Source organism: Dipodomys merriami, unplaced genomic scaffold, assembly GCF_024711535.1.
Source record: "Dipodomys merriami isolate MVZ:Mamm:240054 unplaced genomic scaffold, mDipMer1.0.p SCAF_6, whole genome shotgun sequence".
Lineage (NCBI taxonomy): Eukaryota > Metazoa > Chordata > Mammalia > Rodentia > Heteromyidae > Dipodomys > Dipodomys merriami.
This window is the reverse complement of record NW_027206179.1, coordinates 69541463-69560478: the sequence shown is the minus strand read 5'-3', so window position 1 is coordinate 69560478 and position 19016 is coordinate 69541463. Positions and strand designations below refer to the sequence as shown.

At 38.9% G+C, this 19016-nt stretch overlaps 1 long non-coding RNA gene across 1 annotated transcript in view; it reads right to left on the bottom strand.

The window, feature by feature from the left end:
- The window catches only part of LOC138813569 (uncharacterized), a 32819-nt gene extending 16031 nt beyond the window's left edge, over window positions 1-16788 (bottom strand). The window contains exons 1-2 of the long non-coding RNA XR_011367850.1: window positions 16706-16788; window positions 1816-1918 (exon numbers count right to left, since the gene is read on the bottom strand). This is a non-coding gene — a long non-coding RNA (uncharacterized lncRNA). The remainder of the gene's footprint in view (window positions 1-1815; window positions 1919-16705) is intronic.
- Between the last annotated feature and the right edge of the window lie 2228 nt (window positions 16789-19016).

Genomic DNA, 19016 nt, shown 5'->3' with positions numbered 1-19016 from the left:
CACATAAAAGACTTCACTATTAGCCAAGGTGATCTGATCTAGGCAATACTTCCAGAACCATTGAAGGACAAGAGAAGACCTTAGGTTCTTCAAAGCATACAGGGAATATTCAGCAAGAGAGAGCCAAAACAAGCTCTCGATATACATAAAAGGACAAGAGTCAAACAGCTTATGTTATCTGATTAAAAATAAATTAATTAGGAACAAATAGAAAAAAGTTATTTGGAAAATTTGAAAACATTTGTCAATTAAAAGGGAAAAAAAGATTTGAAATTATCCATATGGCAAAGAAGAAATCTCAAGGAAAAGTAGGACCTATGTGAAATTGAAAAGAAAAAGAAAAGTGTAAGTACTAAATATCTACTTAAGGAGTAATATCTGATATCACCATTTGGAATAGAGGTATTACCTGAAGAATCTTGATATAATCCTAGCTACTCAAGAAACTGAGACCTAGGATAGAGTTTCAAAGCCAGTCCATGGAAGGAAAGTTAGTAAGACTGTTATAGAACTTATATAAAAAATCTAGAAGTAGAGCTGAAGCTCATGTGAAAGAGTGCTAGCTTTGAGCAAAAGAAGTTCATGAACAGTGCTCACTCCCTGGATTCAAGCCCTAAGACTAGCACCAAAAGAAAGAAAGATAAAGAAATCAATACAAGAAGGAAACTATGCAGCCATGTTTCTGAAAATGGTCAATAAAACTGAACAAGAAAATAAGAGAGAATGATCAGTATCCCCAACAATTTATGCTAGTGAATTTGACATCTGAAAAGCACAAATTATCTATATGGATAGAAAAGAAAGCATATCAAAATATGCTTGTCCATTAGAATAAAACTAAATTTATAAATAGAAACCATACCTAAAGAAAATTCCAGCATTAAGTATTTATATAAGCAAAAGCAGAGAGAGATGCTGTCTGCAAATGTGTGATTGTGCGTGGATATCTGCATATACTCGTATATGCATATTTAAACCAATGGGAAGCTTCCATAAGCACTCCAGAGCAGAAGTAGTGTACAGGGGTACTGCTGAGAACAGCACTTCTGTGGCTGTCTGGCGTGAGGTGTTTAGCAAGGTCCATGGTGATGGAAGAGGAATAATAAACACCATAACATCAAGTGGCCAACATGAGAGGTCACAGTAAGAAAGTTAAAAACAATAGGACATTTCAAAAGGGAAGTTGTAATCACGAGAGTGCTACAAATCTGGGCCTAAAATATTCCTAAATTTCTGTCACAAACAAAATAAAACAAAACAGCAACTACAACTACAACAACAACAAAAGAAAACCCAGGGCTGGGAAGGTGGCTGAGTAGTAGAGTGCATGCCTTGCATGTATGAGGCCCTGGGTTCCACATAAGAAGAAAAGAACAAAGGTGGCGCTGTGGCCCAAGAGGAGGAGGAGGAGGAGGAGGGGGGGGGGGGGGAGGAGGAGGAGGAGGAGGAGGAGGAGGAGGAGGAGGAGGAGGAGGAGGAGGAGGAGGAGGAGGAGGAGGAGGAGGAGGAGGAGGAGGAGGAGGAGGAGGAGGAGGAGGAGGAGGAGGAGGAGGAGGAGGAGGAGGAGGAGGAGGAGGAGGAGGAGGAGGAGGAGGAGGAGGAGGAGATGATAATAGAGCTGGGTAACCACTATAATTGTGTAAAGTTTTATCTAAGTATATCTCCATTTTCTACCCAGTCCAGACAATAAGCAGCTAAAACCTCGCGGGTTTGATATGTCAAGGGACTGAGCTTATATACAGCAGGATAGTTCATGTTTGAGAGGAAACCACAGAAGGAGATGATTCATGAATATGAATAGAATTTTTATCCAACCTTTTTGCTGACCACAAAAGTAACAAGGAACTCCATGAGGATCTGCTAGAAGAGAATCTGGCGTTGTCAGCTCTAAGGACTGATCAGCAACAGCAATCAATAGCTATATAATAGAAGAAGAAAGGATATAGAATTTGGAATATTTTTTATTGTGAAAATACTGTACAGAGGGGTTACAATTACATGGGCAAGGTAATGAGTACATTTCTTATCAAGCATTGTAGCCTCCTCCTTTGTTTCCCCTTCCCATCCCTTCCCATCCTCCCCCCGCGACCCCCACCCAATATTCCCCGCCGGCCCCACCAAAGTTGTAAAGTTGGTTTTCGATATAATGACTTGTACATCTCATTATTGCAATGGGTCCACCTGTATCCCTATTTAAATGATTTGTTTTTCCCCTTCCCCTCCACAAATTATACCAACATCAAATACAGTGAAAGCAGGGGTTATACTGTGGGAGAGGGACATACAAAGCAACAAAGAAATATTCTTATAAATGTGTTAGAAACAATCGCATGAAAGAAAAAAAACATTTGAATATATATCTTAGGGTTCATTTCCCTAACATCACCTTATCTGAAGTTTTCTGCTTGACTCAGACAAATACTAGATATTTCAAATAAGGGAAACCATGGGGCCTATGTTTCTTTGGGCTTGGCTTACTTCACTTAATGTAATTTTTTCCAAGCCTTTCCATTTCCTAACAAATGGGGCAATGTCGTTCTTTCTGATGGAGGCATAGAATTCCATTGTATATATATATATATATATATATATATATATATATATATATATATATATATATCACATTTTCTTGATCCATTCATCTACTGAGGGGCATCTGGGTTGGTTCCATATCTTAACTATAGTAAATAATGCTGCAATAACCATAGTTGTGCTGGTAGCTTTAGTGTGGTCTTGTTTGTAAACATTTGGGTAAATGCCCAAAAGTGGGATTGCTGGGTCATAGGGGAGCTCTATGTGGAGTCTTTTGAGGACGCTCCATACTGCTTTCCAAAGTGGTTGAACAAGTTTACACTCCCACCAACAATGCAGTAGGGTTCCTTTCTGTCCACATCACCTCCAGCATCTGTTGTTATTAGAGTTCTTGATTATAGCCATTCTAACTGGAGTGAGGTGGTATCTAAATGTTGTTTTGATTTGCATTTCTTTTATGGTCAGAGAAGTTGAGCATTTCTTCATGTGTCTATTGGCCATCCTTCTTTCCTCTTCAGAGAAGTTTCTCTTTAAGTCTTTAGCCCACTTATTTATTGGGCAGTTGTTTCTTTGAAGATTTGTTGTTGGGGGATTTAATTTTTTGAGTTCAAGGTATATTTTAGATATGAGACCCTTATCCCTTGTATGGCTAGTGAAGATCTTCTCCCAATCGGTGGGCTTTCTATTGATCTTGGTAGCTATGTACTTTGCCATGTAGAAGCTCTGCAATTTCATGCAATCCCATTTGTCCAACTTTTCTTTGATTTGTTGTGTTTCTGGGTCTCTATTGAGAAAATTTCGGCCTGTGCCAACAAGACCCAGGGTTTCTCCTATTCCATCCTGTAATGTTTTCAGAGTGATGGTTTGACTCCAAGGTCTTTGATCCATTTGGAGTTGATTCTGGTGCAGGGTGATATATAAGGATCTAGCTTTAGTTTTCTACAAGTAGTTAACCAGTTTTCCCAGCACCATTTACTGAAGAGGTTGTCTTTCTTCCATTCTATTTTTTTAGCTCCCTTATCGACGATTAGATGGCTATAGGTCTGGAGGTTAATTTCTGGGTTTTCAATTCTATTCCATTGGTCCTGATGTCTGTTCTTGTGCCAGTACCAAGCTGTTTTGATTACTATGGCTTTTTGGTAGAGTTTGAAATTTGGTATTGATATTCCTCCAGCACTGTTCTTTCTGTTGAGGATCGTTTTTGCTATTCGGGGTCTGTTCCATATGAATTTTTGGATTGCCTCTTCTATTTCCTTGAAGAATGATGTTGGAATTTTGATAGGTATTGCATTGAATTTGTAGATAGCCTTGGGAAGTATTGCCATTTTCACGATGTTGATCTTTCCAATCCAGGAGCATGGGGGTTTTTTTGCCACTTTCTAAGTTCTGTTTTGATTTTCTTTTTCAAGTTTTTAAAGTTTTCATCATAGAGGTCCTTCACTTCTTTGGTTAAGTTAAGAATTTGTAATATTTTTGTATTTGCATGCTGATCCTGGGGCTTGAACTCAACAGCTAGACACTGTCCCTGAGCTTTTTTGCTTAGGGCTAGCATTCTACCACTTGAGCCACAGCTTCACTTATGGCTTTATGGGACAGGGGCAGGGGAGCAAATTAATTGGAAATAAGAATCTTGTGGACTTTCCTGCCATGGCTGGCCTCATACTGCAATCCTCTGATCTCAGCCTCCTGAGTAGCTAGGATTACAGGGCCTAACTGGTTTGAAATTTGAATACAAAATTCTGATAACCACAAAAGTCATCAAAAGAACACAACACATTACAAAGTTGCTACAATATATTGTCTACATGTACAGTTTCCACCCCAAATTACAAGAATGCAGTAAAACAAGTAAGTGTTACACAAACTTATGACAAAGAGAGCCAATAGAAACTGTCTCTAGGTGGCTCTAAAGACTTCATAGCAGCTATTACCTATACATGTAGGTTTACATGCAGTAGGTTTACATATGTTATCCGTGAGTGAAGTAACAAGAAGTTTCATTGAAAAATAAAATGGATTCTTTTTGATCTTTTAACCTGGAGCTGAAAGCAGGTACTGGTGGCTTACACCTGTACTCCTAGCTACTCAGGAAGCTGAGATCTGAAGATCATGGTTCAAAGATAGCAAAGATTTATCTTCAACAAACCACCAAAAAGTCCAAAGTAGAGCCGTGGCTCACGTAGTAGAGAGTCATTCTTGAGCGTAAAAGCTCAGGGACAATGCCCAGGCTGATTTCAAGACTCAAGACTGTCAACTAAATAAAAGTTTCTAGAAAATACTCATTGGAGTTTCAAAAGAGAAGAATAAAGAATATATTATAAGAAGAAACCACAGGAGGGAAGGGAAGTCAATGGTGGCTGAGTTATATCTCTGTCATCTCTTGTCACAAACACACCAACTCAAACAACTATCCTCACACCAAACTTACTCCTAAAGAGCTAAGGAAATCAAGACTAGAAACACAGTAGATTTGACTACTCCATCTCTCTCAAATACACCAGCTGGCACCAGTGGATGTGGAAACAGCTGGGAGTCCAGATGTGGCCAGGAAGGAGCCCATTGAGCTCAGCTCTGGCAGCTGGAATCCTTCCAACCAATCCTTCCCACCAATAGGACCACACCAACCACATCATAGACACCACTCATGCGTCAATAGATAGTCTTGATGACCGCCGCAGCTCTGCCAATAGCCACAGGTGTGTCTTGGAAATCTCTATGGAGACCTAAATGGTGTTATTCTGTGTCCCTGGGAGCCAGCATGGGAATGTATAAACAGAACATTCACTCTGCTGTCCTGTACTGAGGACTGGGTCTACTGCCTTACAGGTACTGGATAACTACTCTATTGTGGTGATAAACCAAGTCAGAAAGCCCCTACTGGCCTTGGCAGCACAGGCTTTAAAGAAAAATAATTTTACTCTTCTGGGCACTAGTAACTCACACTCTAGGTACTTAGGAGTCTGAGATCTGAAGATTATGACTCAAAGCCAGCCAAAGCAGGAAAGTTCCTGGAACTCTTATCTCCAAGCAACAACCAATAAAGCTGGAAGTGGAGCTGTAGCTCAAGTGGTAGAGTGCTTGCCTTAAGCACAAATACTCAGGGACAGTGCCCAGCTCCCCCCCTTGCAAATCAATTAATCCATTAATGAATAATTGTACTCTGGGAAGAAGTAGCCATCCTTCTTACCAACAATGGCTGCTTTTGTCTTTGTCCTTTTTGTCTTGTTAGAGGGTTTTTTTCTCTCTATTGCTTTTTTCTTCTTCTTTCTTCTTCTTTTTTGGCAGCCATTTAATTTTATTTAATTTTATATTTTTTATTGTAAAGATACTATACAGAGGGTTACAGTTACATGAGTAAGGTAATGAGTACACTTCCTATTGAGCATTATTACCCCCTCCATTGTTTTCCCCCTACCATCCCTTCCCTACCTACCTTCCCCGAGGATCTTTTTTTTTTAATTGTGATTAAGTGATTACATAATTTCCCAAATTTCACAGTATTGTAGAATAATGATGCTAATTTAAAGTCACAAGTTCATTCTAACTTTCCTGGAACAAATTGTCTATCACAATCTATAACATATAACGGTGTACACATATACAACATACATGTGATCAGCAGCATGGGGATATTTAGTAGTGGTTCGACCAGATGAGTGGGAGTTCTTTGTTTCTTAAGTCCTGTTAGTTTTGTCGTATCACCTAACATTTTGGATTTAGCATCCACTTATCAGGGAGACCATGTACGGTTTGTCTCTTTGCTCTTGGCTTACCTCGCTCAACACGATTCCTTCTAGCTCCATCCATTTCCCTGTAAATGCCATTATTTTGTCATTTCTAATGGCTGCATAATATTCCATTGTGTATAGATACCACAATTTTTGGATCCATTCATTTGTGGTGGGACATCTGGGTTGTTTCCATATCCTAGCTATTGTGAACAGTACTTGGCAGCCATTTTACATAAGCCACAACACCCACTTTTTTTTTTTAGCCATTTCTTCTTCTCTCTCCTATTAACCTCCCTCCTTTATTTCTTTCTACCCACAATTAGAATATAACCTTCTTTTATTTTTCTTCTTTCTCTAGTCCCTTGTCCACAATCTTTCTTTGTTGTCATCATTTTGGGGCAAGTGGGTAGATGGACAGATCCTCTTTTTATTCTCCTTTCTTTACCAATAATCCTTTTTTCTTTTCTTTTCTTTTTTTTTTTTCAGTCTAGTCCTGGGGACTGAACTCTGGGCCTGGGTGCTATCCCTCAGCTCTTCAGCTCAAGGCTAGCACTCTACCACTTGAGCCACAGCACCACTTCTGGCTTTTTTCTTTTTGCTTATGTGGTGCTGAGGAATCGAACCCAGGGCCTCAGGCATGCAAGGCAAGCACTCTACCACTGAGCCACCTTCCCAGCCCCTCCCAATAATCCTTTAGCTGGAACTTTTCTATTTTCTTTCTCAGTGACCCTCCTATTTACTATTGCTACCTCCCCTTCCATCTTCATAATAGAGATCTACTAGATGTCATATATTATTAATTAGAGGTATTCTTCTTTTCTTCCCATTGCTTCTCTAACCAACTACTCTTTACTTCATAAAGTATTATCTTTGCTCTTGTATTTCTCTGATGATAATGAAGTGATGACAGTATAGTTGTGTGTGTGTGTGTGTGTGTGTGTGTGTGTGTGTGTGTGTGTGTGTGTGAGCGCGCGCACACGCCAATCAGGGTCTGGTCATTGTCCTTTAGCTTTTTCTCTCAAGTCTGGTATTTGAGACTCAGCCCCACTTCTAGTGTTTTGGTGGCTAAATGGAGATGAGTCTTAAGAGCTTTCCTGCCTGAGCTGACTTCAAACTGTCATCCTCAGATCTCAGTCTCCTGAGTAGCTAGAATTGCAGGTGTGAGTTATTTGTACCTGGATTCTGAACAAAATTACTAAAAGCAAGGAGAATATGGAATGTTATACTCCAACCCTTCTCTTACAATTTCTTAAACTCATCTTCCTCACCCATTTTTCAAAATATATTGTATTTATCTATGGAAATCCCACAATGAAATCCTTTGTATAATTAATTTACACTATAGATATATCCCCAAGGGGTATAGCAGGCTCATTTAGGCTTTTTGAAAGTCTTCATACACAATGGCAAGTATTCAGGTAAACATGATTCATTATAATAAGAGACAAGATCAGAGGTGGGGAAAAAAAACTGTTACAAAGACCAATGAGTAAAATTATTCTGATCAAATTTGAACTTCAAAATAAATATTTGCTCTACAATACAAACAACTGTATGGAGAATTTCACAAGAGAACTGGATTCTGAATTTTATTGAAGTATAGAAAATATAACCATAAAAACACAAACCAACTGAAACATGCAATTGTATTAAGTCTGAGCATATTGGGCACAGTAGAAGAAAGCAGCATTTTTGTACATTATGGAAAAATTACTCGGATCGTAAAGCAATGAAACCTAGAGAAGATCAAATAAGGCATGCTGAAAAGCCTAATTCATGGAGTCACAGAAATAAGACAAGAAAGAACTGGGAAGATGAAATGTTTGAAACAGAAAGTGAGTGTGGCCCGTAATGAGTGAAAGCCAATGGAGGACAATTCTAAAATGGTTCTAGAAGTTTGTCTTCCTTAAAATTACAAGCCTTACAGAATAGGGTGTACCCTTGGAATAAGAGTGTTCTTGAGAGTGACAGATGATCATGCTCAGAAAGAAAAGGTCAAGCCAGGCACCAGTGGCTCACGCCTGAAATCCTAGTTTCTCAGGAAGCTGAGCTCTGAGGCTCACAGTTCAAAGCCAGTCCATGAGACTCTTAGCTCCAATTAATCAGCCCAAGATTCAGAAGTGGAGCATTGCCTTGAGCAAAAAGTGCAGGGACAGTGCTCAGGCTCTGAGTTCAAGCCCCATGGCTAGCAAAATAAAATTTCAAAAGTTCTTGATCCTTTTTCTATTGGCTTCACTTCTCGGTCTATAAATACAAGGTTACTTGGTTCCATGATGCCAAGACATTTTACCCAGAGTGGTGTCTGTCAATGAGAAACTTGCTGGGTCCTCACCCTCAGCATAAGGAACTATGATAGCAAAAGGTGAGAGTGAAGAACTAATCCACATTACTTAGTACAGTCCCATGTCTCTGAAATTAGCCTTTGAGGTAGAAGATAGGTACAAATTACCTGTCACCTGCCTCTTTACCCAATATATACACCTTACGATATTGTAGGAGCTGTTATGCTTTTATCTGACCAATTCCTAAAAATTCTTCTTGTGTGCACTGTGTTAGCAACTTTCCTTGATTTTTGCTTTTTGGTTCCTGGATATCTTAATAAGATTTTAAACTAGGACAAATGAGGTACTCATACCAATTCATGATTTTAATAGGAAAGGATAGAATTGATCAAATTAGATAAAAATGATAGACTATAATTTTGAAACTGACTCTAACAGTTCAAACTAACCAATAAAGTAAGAAAAGTCAGAAAAAAGAACATAAGTAAATAAAAATGAACACGGGCTAATAACCATCATTAAAATTGAGATTTAAATTTTTTATTGAAAAAGTAGGTATAGTAACACCTAGGGAAGTTTTACAGAATAAATGCACTACATTTTTTGAAAAGTTTAGAATTTATAATATCAAACATACTAAAATTTTAGCATTTTATGAGACTAAAATTAAAACTAAGCATACTTAGCAATTTTAAGCAGTTCAATGAGAATGCAAGGCATTATTTTATTTATAATTATTGTATTTTCATTCAAATATCATTTTCCTCCATTGCAATTTTCCACAGACAGTTTCTGAAAAATGATATAATTTCTTCTTAAATGTTTTATAGGATTCTTCATATGTTCATATGGACCTAGTATTTTCTTTGTATATTTTCATTTCACTTTAATTTTTTTCCTTTTTAATTTTTTTATTATCTTTAAGTAGTTGCACAAAGGAGTTCCATTTAACAACATGTGAATTGACATGTTCACATTGACATTGATCAGTGTCATTGTGTGTCTTTTAAAGTATGTGCTTAATTCATTTCAGAAATAAAACCCTATTCACTATAATTCTTTCTACCTCACTAAAGTTTGATATTAATCAATTTTTCAAAAACATTATTTAATCTGAACTACTGAGCTTGTTGGTATGAAATTATTGGTGGTGCTCTTATACAACCTTTAATTATGATTAGGATTGGAGTAATGTACTTAAGTTATCCTTGACTTTTGTAATTTTTCTCTTTTTTTTGGTCGGTTGTGGGGCTTGAACTCTGGGCTTGGACGCTGTCCTGCAACTCTTCAGCTCAAAGTGAGCACTCTACCGCTTGAGCCACAGCGCCACTTCTGATTTTTATAATTTTTAAATTATTATTATTATTTTATCTCCAGTAATCCATTCCTCTTGTTTATTTTGTAGTGATTGCTCTTGGGCTTACCATATGTATCTTTTAGCTTATAACATTTTACAATAAAAATGACATTCCACATAGGGTATGGAGTTGGCAATGATGTTCTTTAATTTCTATGTTTTCTTGTCCTATAATTTACTTTCTGTGTATGATATAAATCCTGTAATATATTGTTAAGGTATTTGCCTTAAATTATTCTTGCAATAATTTATTGCTGTAAATCATTCTTCTAATTATTTTAAAAGGCTGCAAAATGTCATGTATATTTACTGTTATAATACTGAAAGTTTTCAATATCAAGTCTTCAAACTTTCCACTGAGATGCCAGCTGCATGTAACTCGGACACAGTGCCTTATATCACTTTCGCTCTTTGCATTGCTTTTAATTATTAATCCTTTCTATGTTTTATTTTTAAACATTTTTATTTTTATATCATCCAGAGCATGAATCTTTAAAGACCACAATCAAATTGTCAAGTTAGTAATAACATAACCAAGTCTACTTTTATTTCTGACATTGTATTTTCTTTTTTTTTTTTAATTTTATTTTATTTTATTTGAGAACATACTGTACAGAGGGGTTACAATTACATGGGCAGGATAATGCATACATTTCTTACCAAGCATTGCAGCCTCCTCCTTTGTTTACCCTTCACCTCCCTTCCCAGCCTCCCCCCTCCCCCCCACCCAATCATACCCCCCTCCCCCTCCACACCGACATTGTAAAGCTGGTTTTGACATGACATTTTGTACTTCTCATTGTTGCAACAGGTCCACCTGAATCCTTAAATGACTTGTTTGTCCCCATCTCCTCTGACATTGTATTTTCATCTTGAGATTCTGTGAGTCTTTTTATTATTGTTCAGTTTTCTTCCCATCATCCCCTTGTTTCCATCACCCCAGTTTCCCCAGTGCAGAGACTCAAGCCGAACCCTAAAAGTAGCTTGAAGATTCTTATCTGTTACTTCTGTTTTGTCATTTTTTGAACACGTTTCTAATGATGAATTTTTCTTCTGGCTACAAGTAACATTTTCCTGATCACTTATACTGGCAGATTTTTCATAGAATTGTAGGTACTATGGATGTCATGTTGTTTCTTGATGGATTTAGTTGTATTCCCTTAAATCGTAGTGAATCTTCTTTCTAGCAAATTACTTAGAATAACTCGGATTTGTTTAAGGTTAGGAGTAGAGCAGACTTTTAGTTTGCAACTAATTTAGCCACATTGGAAAAGCATTAATGTGTTCGGCGGTCCAGTCACTGCCCATGTCCCCACAATGTCTAGCCACATAGCAACATCCTGTCTGACCATTCACAATCCTGTACATCTGATATCTGACCACTCCCATGGAAGCATAAACTGCCCCAAACTGTGCATGGGTATTGGAATTTCATTTCCCCAAGTTGTCTGTTTCTTTGGCTGTGGGTGGTTTCTCTCATGGGTACACAGATCACTGCTATGTCAGGGGTTCAAGGCTACCTCTCGGCATCTCTACGTGTCCTTTTTCCTTAGGATATTCTGCCCAGCAGATTATGGGTTCTGAACTCTCCCTGGATTCTCATTTTAGTCTCTTCAACTTCAGAGGGGAAATTCAGACTCTGGGTTATCTTTTCACTTATGCAGTCTCGTGAGGTAACACAACTGCGTTACTCATTAGATAACAGAAATGTGATTTTCATCATTTGTTTCTCTTCTTGTCCAGTATTGTACTTAAATTGGGAGTGAGTAGGGGGCGGTGGGGGAGAAGTTGCAGTTAAAACGTTCCTCATTTTTATTAAAATTTACTTAAATCCTTTGAGAAGTAATAAAAGTATAATTCTAAAACCACAAATATTCTGTAATTTGGTCTCTTTCATAATTTGGAACCATCTCTGTTGACTCACAAATTCTTAAAATTTTCATCTGGATTTTCTGACACTGGCCTAATGTTTTGTGGAGTGTAAGAACCCTATCAAGGATATTCCTCTATAATTGTATTTCTTTGGAAGCAGTAACTAGGTTGAAGTTAAAAGTACATACCATGAAATTCCTATAGAGTTAACTTTCAAAACTGTATGTGTATGGCACATACAAATTGAATGGAGAGCTATGATGGTAAAAGAAAAACCCGAGAATGTAAAAACTAGGAAAAGAAACACTAGAAAAATGGAGGTGGGGTCAGCCAGACACTCAATCCCATACAATAAAATGTAGCTGATGTACTTTACTTTCAAAGTGAGTTCCCACATCCTGTTTTCATTTCTATTTTGGAGGTGACCAGACCACCCTCTAGGGGGATAAAGAAGCATGCCAATTAGCCAAATTCAGCATGCTTTGCTGTCACAAAAAAGTAACAACACCTTCTGGAGACTTTTTCTCTTTTGTTTCCCTCTAACTGACTTTACTTCAAGTTTCAGAGTTTAACAACATTTAGAAATTTCCAAATTCTATCTCTCCTCTCACCCCCCCCCATATCTTAATAGGTTATTCTTATGTAATCTCAGGAAAGCAAATCTTGGGTGTATAATCCTATTTACATAATCCTATTTACAAAGCCAAGGTTTGACTATGTCTGCCATGGTCTGTTGTATTAATAACCAAGAAAAGTGATGAGAATTTAGCAGTCTGGCATAACAGTGCTTGGGCCAAAATCAATGGTAAAAGTTTGTAACACCAAGTCATTAAGACTATTCCTGTGCCTTTTGGTTATCCTGTTGCAGAGTATCTAAGCTTCCCGTGGGAGAAAAATGTTCTAAACTATGTTTCAATCTTATCTTAGTAGTTAGATGATTTCAGATAAAGGGGTGTGTGTGTGTGTGTGTGTGTGTGTGTGTGTGTGTGTGTGTGTGTGTGTGTGTGTGTGTGTGTGTGTGTGTGTGTGTGTGTGTGTGTGTGTGTGTGTGTGTGTGTGTGTGTGTGTGTGTGTGTGTGTGTGTGTGTTTGCTAGTTAGTCCCAGGGTTTGAACTCAAGGCCTGAGCACTGCCCTGACCATTTATGCTTAACACTAGTGTTCTACCCTTTGAACCACAGCTCTACCTCTTGCTTTTCCCTGGTTAATTGGAGATAAGAGTCTCCTATATTTCCAGCCCAGGCTGGTTTCAAAGCATGACCTTTAGTTCTCAACCTCCCATTTCAGCTATTTTTTTTCTAATTTATTTTATGAGTTTTAAATTTAAAAGTAACAAAACCAAATAACAGATAAATTCCCTGAAGATAAAATTGCCAAGCAAGTTTTCCTTTTTCCTATTTTAAAAAAAATCTCTATCTTCTTAATTGTATCAGTTTTCCAGTAAACAAAAGAAATGTATTACTTTGGGGATGGGGTTCTTAGGGACATTCCTAAATGCCTCTTTGGTTTTGTGGTGTGAATTTATTTAGAGGCTCCATTAACTTTTTTTTTTTTTTTTTTTTTTTTTTTTTTGCTAAGAAACCCTTAGGTCGTTGTGGGTTTTTTGTTTCAGTGGCTAAGAGGGATCTGAAGACCAACCCAATCACCTAACTTCTAATTTTAACTCATCACCTCAAAAAACATATTTTTACACCTATTACCTAAAAGGGTAATTAGAGGAAATGGCAGTGTGGCTTAGCGGTTAGAGACTTGGCTGGAGAATGAAAGAACCTGGACTCCTTACTCCCACTCCTGGAGCTGACTCTATGTCATTGGGTTAACCCTTGAACCCCTAGAAATGCAGAGTTGTCAAAAGGAAAACCAACATTTCGCCAGAGGTGATGAGGGTAGTGTTTTCCAGAATAGAGCCATTGTGTAATTGTCTTGGACAGCTGTAATTTATTCCGAGACTTTATAATCGATGGTACATTTGGATGGCATCTCTGTAGAGAGCATGTTTTGGAGTGAACAAAAGTTACCTTCTCTGACTGCCCTCATTTTCTCCAGCCTGCCAGTGAATCTGAAAGACCACGTTGATTGTGGAATACAATTGAGGTTCAAAACAAGGTTGAAAATATCAACTTTACTTTTGGCCAAATCTACTCTTGATGGTAGAATACCAGTGTAGTTACTATTCAATCTAAGTACTATGTCAAACTAATACATATTTTCACCTCTGCCTGTTGTCCACCCTAATTTATTCATTGATAGAGACAAAAAAAGGAGAGGATCATTCACTCAAATTAGGATCAGAACCCAGTTCATATCTCAAACTCCAGAAAACATCCATGGTTAAGAGATCAAATTGATCCAATATGAGAGAGCAAATATTAGGAGCCAGTCCAATAATTACCTGGAGATATATTAAGAAAATAAATGTAAAAAGTTTGGAAAGATTCCACTTGTCGCCTATAATCCTACTTACTTAGAAGGTTGAGATGTAAGGAGTGTGGTTCAAAGCCAGCCCAAACTGCAAAGTCCATGAAACTCTTATCTCCAGTTAACCAGCAAAAAGCTGGAAGTGGGGGAGCCATGGCTCATTATAAAGTGCTAACTTTGAGAACAAAAGCTAAGTGATGGTGCCTAGGCTCTGAGTTCAAGCCCCAGTACCAGTACAATAAAAATAAATAAAATAAAGAAATAAATAAGCCACTTGTATAAAAGGATATTTTATATCCTTTTATATCCTATATCACATAGGATATAAGGCAGCCTAATGACTTAAATGCTTATAACAAAAACCACAGAGGAGACAAATATCAAAATGCAAAGCAAAATGCAAACAACACTGACCCTAGAGAAAATACAACTAATAACAAACATTAAGATCTGGAACAATCAAACTCTAAAGAACTCATACAACTCAACAACAAACAGATGTAGATATCTCAATTTAAAAGTAAGCAACAGGGCTGGGAAGTTGGCTCAGTGGTAGAGTGCTTGCCTCATATGCATGAGGCCCTGGGTTTGATTCCTTAGTACCACATAAGCAGAAAAAAAAGCCGGAAGTGGCTCTGTGGCTCAAGTGGTAGGGCACTAACCTTGAGCCCAAGAGCTGAGGGCAGCGCCCAGGCCCAGAGTTCAGGCCCTACAACTGACACACACACACACAAAAAGAGCAACAGATTAGATTATCTCCATAGAAGATCACATGAATGACCACAACACATGAAAAATATTCTCAATATCAGTTGCCAGAAAGATAAGATCAAAATCACAAAAAGAAAATCACCTCACATCTACAGAGACAAGGAAAATAACAAAGGCATGCATGTGCTGATGAGGTTGAGAGAAAATGAGCGTTCCATACATTGTCTGGATGCTAGCTGAACACTCACTTTGGAACACAGTTTAGCAGTTTAATTATGGGGTCACCACATGACCCAGCAATTCTGCTTCTCAGGAAATACCCAGGAGTAACGAAAATATCAATCCTCATAAAACTTTTACACAACTGTTCATAGCAGCATTATTCATAATGGACAAAAGAAGAGAAAACAATGCAAATGTCCACCAAACGGTGAGTTCATAAATGAACTATGGGTATATGTATGAGGGATTATTACTCGCCTTTTAAAAAGCAGTGACACCTGTAATCCTTGCTGCTTTGAGGATCACACTTGAAAGCCAATCTGGGCAGGAAAGTCTGTTAGACTCTTGTCTCTAATTAACCACCAATAAGCCAAGACAGAGCTATGGTTCAAATGGATGGCAGCCTTGAATGAAAAAGCTGAAGGACAGTCCTGGCTAAGTTCAATCCCCCACAAGCACACAAAAAAAGTAGTGAAATGAGAGGAGGGAGTGAATGATTAAAAAGAATTGGAGGACAGGGAAGTTATGTGATACAATAAAATCTATGTGATACAACTATGGTGAGTACATCATCATTGCCAGAACCACAGAAGGGAACACACTAAAAGTGAGCCTCATGCAGACTGTGAATCAAGTACGAGAAAAAACGAACCATCAGACTATGTTTGGCAACTATTCTAATTCATGTTTGCCTAGATGGTTATTTAAGGCTGAGTTATTTAGTATCCAAATCTCCTTAGATTTCGACACAAGTACCTTATAGCTTCCTCAGTTCACCTTCAATATTCTTTTTTTTTTTTTTTTTGGTTTGGTCATGGGGCCTGAACTCTGGGCCTGGACGCTGTCCCTCAGCTCTTCAGCTCAAGGCTAGCACTTTACCACTTGAGCCACAGCGCCACTTCCATTTTTTTTTCTTTTTTGCTTATGTGGTGCTGAGGAATCGAACCCAGGGCCTCGGGCATGCAAGGCAAGCACTCTACCACTGAGCCACCTTCCCAGCCCCACCTCAATATTCTTGTTTGCTTACTTGTTTGTTCTTGTGCCAGGACTGGGGCTTAACCTCAAGACATGAGTACTGTCCCTTGAATTCAGGACATGAGTACTCTCCCTTGTTGCTCTGGGCTGGTGATCTACCACTTGAACCAAAGCTCCACTTCTGGATTTTTGCTGGCTAAGAGTCTCACTGATATTTCTGCCATGTCCTAAATAAACATGTTTTCTTCAAAAGTTAATTTCTTCAGGTTTTTGTTCTAGTGACAGAAAACTACTAACCCAGTCATAGGAAACATTGAAAATGAAATTTTGAGAAGTCAACACTACAGGTACATTAATCAAGGTGATTGGTAGATTTTCCAGTGTCTTTGCTATCACTCCTTTTCAGTATACTGAAGTTCACACTCAGGGCCTTGTGCTGGCTTGGCATGCTTGCTTTGCTAATCTTCTATCACTTGAGCCATACCACCAGCCCTGATTTTGCTTCTTTTTTTATGTGCTACATTTTTAAGCATTTTTTATTGTGACTAGGTGATTACACACATTTCATAAATTTCACAATATTGTGAGATACAAACACTATTCTAACCTTCATGGGGCAAAGTGTCTTTATCATTGCCGGTGTCCCCCTTCAGATGCCTCCAGGGGAAAAGTGGCCACTGAGCCCAGGACGGACGCCGGGAACAGACTGCTGAGACCAGACTCGAGGTGCAGATCTATTACTGCAGTGCACAAGCTTATGTGCAGCACAGCATCCAATCAGCAGCAGCCTAATGTAACATTGCACAACTCTCAGCAAATAGGCAGGCCTTTTAATGTAATCTTTAGCCAATGGCGTGCGTACACACACTCTTTCCGGATTTGGGGGGCAGGACTTCCGTGGGTCTCTTCCACAGGGCGGAAGCGACTAGTGCTCCTGGCTCCGGACCGTGTTGACCTTGCTGGGTGTGCCCAGGGGGGTGTGGTTCCGGCCCAGGGCAGCCGCCACAAGGTCAGGGAGGCGTAGGGCAGAGCCAGGCCTCAGCACCCCTGTCTGGTAAACCCACGAGAGCGCTCCACATAGCTGGTCTATCGTTTATGAGTTCTATGAGCTTTGGCAATACAGTTATTTGCTCTTCTCTTTTTATTATTTTTATTTTCCATTACCTTTAAGTAGTTGTGCAGATGAGTCTCAATTCAACCTGTCCATTTATGATTACAATGCATCCTGATCAATGTCACCCTGCCTTTCCCCCCTGCCCCATCTGTTCCAATCTGTAATTCTTGTTCAAGGAACAAGAATGTGTTGGCCAGTTCTTCCTCTCTCTTGTCATCTGCTCCCTTTCCCCTTGAACCCCAATCCATCCTCTGACAAAACAGGTTTCAACTTCCTGCTATTCATTGTTGGTTTTTTTGGACACCTCACAGAGTCATATAGATTTTTCTGCCCAGGCCATATTTCTGCAAATCTTGGATCTCTAGAGCCCCACCCCCTTGGGCAGCTAGGATTGCAGGCATAAGCCAATAACACCAGTCCTGCTCAACATTTTAACCCACCTTGACAGCCAAAGGAGGATGCTTCCACCAAGCTTCATCCCTGCAAACGATTCAGGCTAATCATCTGCATAAAATATGCACTCTCAGACTTCTCTGACAAACAGATTGCTAGGCAAAGCTCACTACAGTTGAATATAAACAATATCCATTTCACTTATCTAACACACTGTTGGAGCCCTTCAGCATTTTCTGAGACATGAACTTTGCTTTCTCTGGTGCTTAAACAAACACACTGAGAAATACTTAATACTTATTGAAAGCATGTGGATGGTAGGTCCCATTTATAAATATATATGTAAACATATACAGGGCCCATATGCATATGTACCCAAGTGTATTAACTGAAGTCTGGCATATGCAGGGGAGGATTCCAATGGTGTAACTTCTCTGAACAACTAACTTACAGTCTAACAAAAATGAATACAAGAAAGTTGGAACTTGAATGCAGGGGGGTGAAGTTAAAGGGGGACAGACAGACAGAGAAAGAAAGGGTGGGTAATGCAGTTATAATGTTTAATGTGCAATCATGTCAAAGTTGAACTATGTAACTTGGGATGAAGAGCAATGGGAGAATAATGACAATGATTGAGATACACTGTTCTTAGAATCTGAGTTGTGGAACTGAAATCTCTTTATATAAATAATTTAAAATGATAATTTTTTGGTTAGGTTTCAACTTAGTCTTTTTTAAGAATTATACTATTTGAGGGGCTGGGAAGATGGCTCAGTGATAGAGTGCTTGCCTTGAATGCATGAGGCCCTGGGTTCAATTCCTCAGCACCACATAAGCAGAAAAAGCTGGAAGTTGTGGCTCAAGTGGTAGAGTGCTGGCCTTGAGCTGAGACAGTGCCCAGGCCCAGAGTTCAGGCCCACAACTAACAGAAGAAGGAGAAGAAGGAGAAGGAGAAGAAGAAGAAGGAGAAGGAGAAGGAGAAGAAGAGGAGGAGGAGGAGGAAGAGGAGGAAGAATTCTAGAAGAGGAGGAGGAGGAGGAGGAAGAGGAAGAAGAATTCTACTATTTGAATTCCCCATAGATTCAATTATACTTCAGTTAATTCATTTATCACCACTTGGATGTCACCCAATGTGCTTACATCTAGATTTACAGCCATATTCTAGTTCCCACTGATGAGGGAACACATGCAGCCTGTGTTTCTTTAGGTCTGGCTTACTTCACTTAACATCATTCTCTCCTAGTCTTTCCATTTCCTTTTCCTTTTGATGGATAAGGAGAACTCCATTGTGTACATATGCCACATTTTCTTGATCCATTTGTTGATTGAGGGGCATCTGGGCTGCAATCCAATGTACGTAAGTGAAAATGGAACTAGGTATCTTGAGGGGATGGGTGGGGTTGGGAGAGAT